Source organism: Chiloscyllium plagiosum, chromosome 25 (assembly GCF_004010195.1).
Source record: "Chiloscyllium plagiosum isolate BGI_BamShark_2017 chromosome 25, ASM401019v2, whole genome shotgun sequence".
Taxonomy (NCBI): domain Eukaryota; kingdom Metazoa; phylum Chordata; class Chondrichthyes; order Orectolobiformes; family Hemiscylliidae; genus Chiloscyllium; species Chiloscyllium plagiosum.
In genome coordinates, this window is record NC_057734.1 from 7,649,715 (window position 1) to 7,656,062 (window position 6,348).

The 6,348-nt window shown below is 41.0% G+C and overlaps 1 long non-coding RNA gene across 1 annotated transcript; it reads right to left on the reverse strand.

The window, feature by feature from the left end:
• Positions 1-223: 223 nt before the first annotated feature.
• Positions 224-2,424, reverse strand: LOC122562543. The gene is made up of 2 exons (XR_006315356.1): positions 2,339-2,424; positions 224-1,252 (listed from the first exon to the last, which is right to left on the reverse strand). It is a non-coding gene; the product is annotated as an uncharacterized LOC122562543 (long non-coding RNA).
• Between the last annotated feature and the right edge of the window lie 3,924 nt (positions 2,425-6,348).

Here is a 6,348-nt window from a genome sequence, read left to right on the forward strand (position 1 = left end):
AGTTGGGGTGTGGATAATGATCAGTCCTGTGGCTCCATAGTGGCCAGCCCACAGACAAAGGACACAGACCCTAATCCCTGGCAATCCTAATGCATTGGCTCCTTCTGTATTGTAGACTTACTGTCTCTTAATTGCTGACCACTTCTTTCAGCACCAGCACCTTTTGCACTCAGAGGCCTTGAAAAGAATAGGAATATTTTACCACGAGGGACAATAGTGTCAGTACAATCCAATATATCTTTTATTCATCTTGCTTCCGCATGCTGTAGTAGGCTGTCAACATGTGGTGACATTCTGTATAGACATGAAGTTAACTGAGCTCGAGAAAGACCCCCAAAAAATGTACTGTGAAACCAATAACCTTTATACATACATGATACTTCATATATATAGTATTCTGTCACTTCAAGAGTGTTTTTTTTTCCCATCATTCCCTCCTATACGTCTCAGTATTGTCCCAGGTTAGACAGCTAGGGAAGGAACCTGCTTGGTAGTGAAGCCCATTTCATTGAAGGTTTAATCAGGCAATCCCAGACCTTTTTAATTATGGATGGTGCTGATCTGCTGAGAATCTTCTTGCCAGAGGAAAGTGGAACTTCCTTGTCAATGATTGGAGAAGGGCGGGAGCATAGAGATGGAAAGTCCAGCCACCTTTGAGAGGAGACTTATATTAGGGCCTGTGTATGGTTTCTCCTCTGGCTGGATCTGTCCTAGCATGGCCTGTCTCTGTGGGAAGAAGGACCAATGGCTGAGGTGATGGAGCGCAGATGAGGGTACTGAACCCTGCTCTCCATGGGAGCAGCCAGGCTATTGCACACTTGAGGCAGCTGGGACCACATTGTGTAACATCTGGGCAAAAAGGACCATCGCCTCTCTCGTACCTGTCTGCTGCCCTTGTTTTTTCCCAGCACATTTGGATAAAGTCCCTGATTGATGACATTACAGTTTCGTCTCCTGACAGGGGCTGCGCAGATGCTTCGTGTCCACCAACCCTCCAAGTGCCAGCGGCTTGGGACACTTCTTCCTCAGCTGACTTGGAGCTGATGCAATGTGGTGCTCACCAGCTTCAGATTCCAAATTTTCTACACATAATATCCCCACCAGGTTTCAGGACCTGAACAGGCAGGGTGCAAGAGGCTGCACTGTTGATGCTTCCTCTGAGGCCTCTGAATTGTCTTGATCAGAGACCTTGGAGGTGGTTTCTGACAGAGCAAGTTGTTTCTCCGCAGGGGATGTATACATCTGTTGGTACCTGTGAGACACAAGGGAGAGGAGGTATCATAGCTTTGTGGTTAGAAGTGGTGTTCAATAAAATAACCCTGACAGTGGAGTTAATATTTGATTTGATTTATTACAATCATCTGCACTGAGGTACAGTAAAAAGTGTTATCTTACAAGCTTTACAGGCAGATTGTACAGTACTGTACAGGTGTAACAGAACAGAGTGCAGGACAGAGTGTTACAGTTGCTGAGAAGCTGCAGAGAGAGATCAACAATAACATTTAAGAAGTTCATTCAAATCAGTGGGGAAGAAGCTGTTCTTAATTTGTTTGTACGTGTATTCAAACTTTTATATCTTCTGCTTGACAGAAGAAGGTGGAAGAGTGTATAACCAGGGTAGGAGGACCTTTTGATTTCATCTATACTTCCCACTGCATTGATTATGCTGGTTGCTTTCCCATTGTGAGAGCTACAGTGGAAGGAAGATACCCCAAATCATTAAGTTCCCCGGTGAAAAGGGATGAACTACTTTCTGTCCACTACTCAACCATACCCTACCTCAGATGTTCGCAACAAAGTTAAATGAAAATGGAAACTATAACTTTCTCCAGACCTAAATGAACTCGTTTTGAAAGGAGCCAATTTAACCCGCTTTCTTGACTTAACAAATAATTTTATTAATTACTAAATTCAAGGAAGATTAGTAATGTTATACACATTGATGTACAAATTAGAAATTAGAAGTAAGACCAAAAAAACACTAAAATGATCAGTCTCTGAATTGTTCATGTAGAATGGGTTGTTGAGCATTGCAATTATTGCAGTGAAGGTTACCAGTAGCACTGACATTGATATTTGAACAGTTAATTTCAATATTCTGAGTTTTGAGGGTGGGTTGAGATTATATTTGATTCCTTTTGATCATGACTGAGTTTCAGTATACATGAGGAGAGGGAGAGTATTTTTGTTGTCCTATTTCCTATATACTGACTTGCCAGCTACTTCACATGTGGCACACAAGTGTTCCCTTTACCAGCAACACAGCAGTGACTGAGGGATAGTTCTTCAACTGTGACCTTCAAAATAAGCTAATGCATGAACCAGTAGGCATAATTACCTTAGACTATTAGCACACAGGAGAACCTCATCCTAATTGCGCACTCCATTTGACTTGAAATTGTCTTTTTCACACCAGTCCTTGTGTACTCTATAAAACAAAAACAATATAAACATGCAGTTTGTGCCTGCTGTTGAGCAGGGGGTTATCAGTCCATTACTTTCTTTGTAGTCATAAGAGATCACAGTTCAGTCTCCTGATGTGTATCTATTGCCCACGAATGGTTTGTGACATTCCAAGTGTCAGAAAGCCACTTAATTTACATTTGCTGCCATTTTTAGCATATCAACCCACCTACAGAAACACATTTTGGAATTACAAATTAAAAATGTCCATAGCACTTCATGCTTTTGACCAGTCGTAATGATAGTTGCACTCTTTCTATTTAGTCAAACAATTATGGGTTGAAATCCCAATTAAGCACAAAAATCTAGGTCAATGGGGTGCTACATTGTTGGACATCTTATCTTTTAGGACAAAATGCTATAAAAATATGGACTTCTGAAGACATTTTTTAGGGTTGACGCATTGTAAGAATTTATTGACCCCAAAGTTTTGTTAAAACATCTATCTTAAAGAATTCTACAACCTTCAATCTGCAGATGCCAGTGTGACATATATAGACTAATGAGGAGAAAGGAGAAAGAGAGCTTCTTCAAGGAAGGCATGAGAAAGAGAGCTTCTTCAAGGAAGGCATGAGAAAGAGAGCCTCCTCTATATTGGGGAGACAGGCCAGCTACTTGCGGAGCGTTTCAGAGAACACCTCTGGGACACCCGGACCAACCAACCCAACCACCCTGTAGCTCAACATTTCAATTCCCCCTCCCACTCCACCAAGGATATGCAGGTCTTTGGACTCCTCCATCGTCAGACCACAGCGAAACGACGGTTGGAGGAAAAACGCCTCATCTTCCGGCTAGGAACCCTCCAACCACAAGGGATGAACTCGGATTTCACCAGTTTCCTCATTTCCCCTCCCCCCAGCCTGTCTCAGTCAAATCCATCAAATTCAGCACCGCCTTCCTAACCTGCAATCTTCTTCCTGACCTCTCCGCCCCCACCCCAGTCTGACCTATCACCCTCACCTTGACCTCTTTCCACCTATCACATTTCCGACGCCCCTCCCCCAAGTCCCTCCTCCCTATCTTTTATCTTAGCCTGCTGGACAAACTTTCCTCATTCCTGAAGAAGGGCTAATGCCCGAAACGTCGATTCTCCTGTTCCCTAGATGCTGCCTGACCTGCTGCGTTTTTCCAGCAACACATTTCCATATATAGACTAATGCATGACAGAATTACTGTTGTTACTGAGGCAGGCCCTGTCTGCTGTCTCACATGGGGGGGGGGGAAAGATGTCAAAGCATTTTCTGCAAAAAGAGCAAAGGAATACCCCATGTGCTCCAGTCAATATTTCTTCCTTTACCAAGGTTGATTTTTTTTAAAAACAAAAGCTTTATCATTTGTGGATTGTTGCTGAGATGCAACAGTGTTGGACTTGGATGTAAAGCACTTTGGAGTATCTTAACAGTGTGACTGTGACTGCATTATTTATATGTTTTGTCTAATCAGGATGACCCACTTGTTTAGGCTTTGGTTTGCAGGAATTTTCTTTTGAAGTTGAGCAGCAAGAATCTCAGTCTCCAGTGATAATCTACTTTGAATCTCATTCTGCTTGGTTAGGGTCTTACATTACTGGTATACATTTCAGGTAGGGATCTTTTGTGGTGCAGTGGTGGTATCCTTACTTCTGAACCAGGAGACCCAAGTTCAAGTCCCACCTGCTTCAGAGGTGTGTAACATGCCTGAACAGGTTCGTTAGATAATATCTATACATTTCAGGTCAATAATTTTTCAATCAGAACTTAGATGCTCTCATTTACCACTAACCTTAAATTATTGAATCATTGTAGTTGTATAGATTTGTAGGCAAAGTATTTATTTTGAAACAAATTCAAGATACAGACACTCAATGTCAAAAGTAAAAAGAGTTCATTTTTTAATATAAAGACTTTGCTTGTTTTGGTGAATACAAACATTGCAGTCACTAGGGACAAATGACATTTCCACTATGTCAGATTCACAACTATCTGGCTGAGAATTACTTATGTCCTGGTTCTATCATACTGCCTAAGCCAATACGCTGCAGAGTTCACATGAACAATACTGTCACCAGGAAGGCGACATAGAATCAGTTACATGAAAGAATCACCATCATGAAAGAATCACCATTTATTGGAGTTTCCTTTTAGATGTCACTCCTAAAGGGCAACTAAAATAATTAGGGTTAGATCTCCATAAACTTGGAAAGAATCCTGTGGGCTATCATTTGGCCAAGGAACACAAGAGCTTATATGAAAACTGTTGGTTACATGTAAGTTAAACATAATGTGTATTTGGAAATGTGGTGAGAATGCTCCCCTTACTAAAGTAGTTCACTTTTGTAAACTATTCACTTATTTAAGTGTGTCTTTATTTCAGTGTGTTACATGTTTTGTTTTACCCAAACTTTATTTTTTGTCTGATTCACAATGTATGCTCTTACTTGTTTTATGCAGCTAAAGTAAAAATTAATTCAACTTGAGGAAATTTGAATTTCTCAATGAACTACATTGAACATAAAGAATATAACTGAAAAATGTGTTGCTGGAAAAGCGCAGCAGGTCACGCAGCATCCAAGGAGCAGGAGAATTGACGTTTCGGGCATAAGCCCTTCTTCAGGAATGAGGAGGGTGTGCCAAGCAGGCTAAGATAAAAAGTAGGGAGGAGGAACTTGGGGGAGGGGCGTTGGGAATGCGATAGGTGGAAGGAGGTTAAGGTGAGGGTGATAGGCCAGAGAGGGGGTGGGGGCGGAGAGGTCAGGAAGAAGATTGCAGGTCAAGAAGGCGGTGTTGAGTCCGAGGGTTGGGACTGAGATAAGGTAGGGGAGGGGAAATGAGGAAGCTGGAGAAATCTGCATTCATTCTTCCGCCAAGGGCTGCTCAACTGTTAGAACTCAACTATGACAATGGAAAAATGTATTAAAAAAAAAGGAGACAGATGGATTTAAACGCATGAATGGAGTCCTCAGCATGCATCTCCTCTGAAACACTTGATGAAGAGATTTAGAGGTTGAAGTGGGTCACAATTTGTAAAATATCTCTGTTGATTTGAGTTCTAATTGTGATGTAATTTAACACTAGTGATTTTACAGACTAAGTCATAATGCTATGACATCAGCTGATGCAATTTTTGGATTTTGATTGGGTGATTAGTTGGCTGTATTTTGCATTGAAGAATCACCAATGTGAAACGAATGACTTGTATCTGGTTTACACCTATCACCTGATCCTCTTTCTGTCTTGTAGTTGGTTGACTATGACATCATAAGAACTAAAAAAGGTAAGAGAACGAACTTGCATTCATATAGAACCTTCCAAGTTCCAAAGCATTCCACAACCAATGAATTACTTCAAAAGTATAGACACTGAAATCAGCAAATACAACAGCCAAGTTATTCACAGCAAGGTCTCACAAACATACATGAACTTATCCAAATGTCTTTTAAATGTTGTAACTACACCTGCATCTACGACTTGTAATAGACGACTAACTGAATTACACTCCGATCTAAAGTCTTCCAAGGTGTCAGCAGCAGTTTGGGTATAAAACAATTGAAGTCAACTGCACATTACCTACAAATACAGGGAGCTTTGGAGAGACACTCAAAGCCATGATTAAGGCATCCTGTCACGAATACGCACAGGATTGGGACAAATGATTGGAATTCTTACTACTTCTATTAGAGGTTCCTCAAATGAATCTACTGAGTTCAATTCATTTGAATTACTCTATAGCTATGGTATTAGAGGTCCACTAAAACTAATTTAAGGAAACGTAAGACAAAATGACCAATTTCGATGTTAGGTAAGATGTCCATGTTTCTAGAAAGACTCACAGGAGCATGTAAAGCAGCACTAGAGCAGTTACATTTTTTAATAGCGGAAAATTAAAGAATAGGCAGACAAACATTCT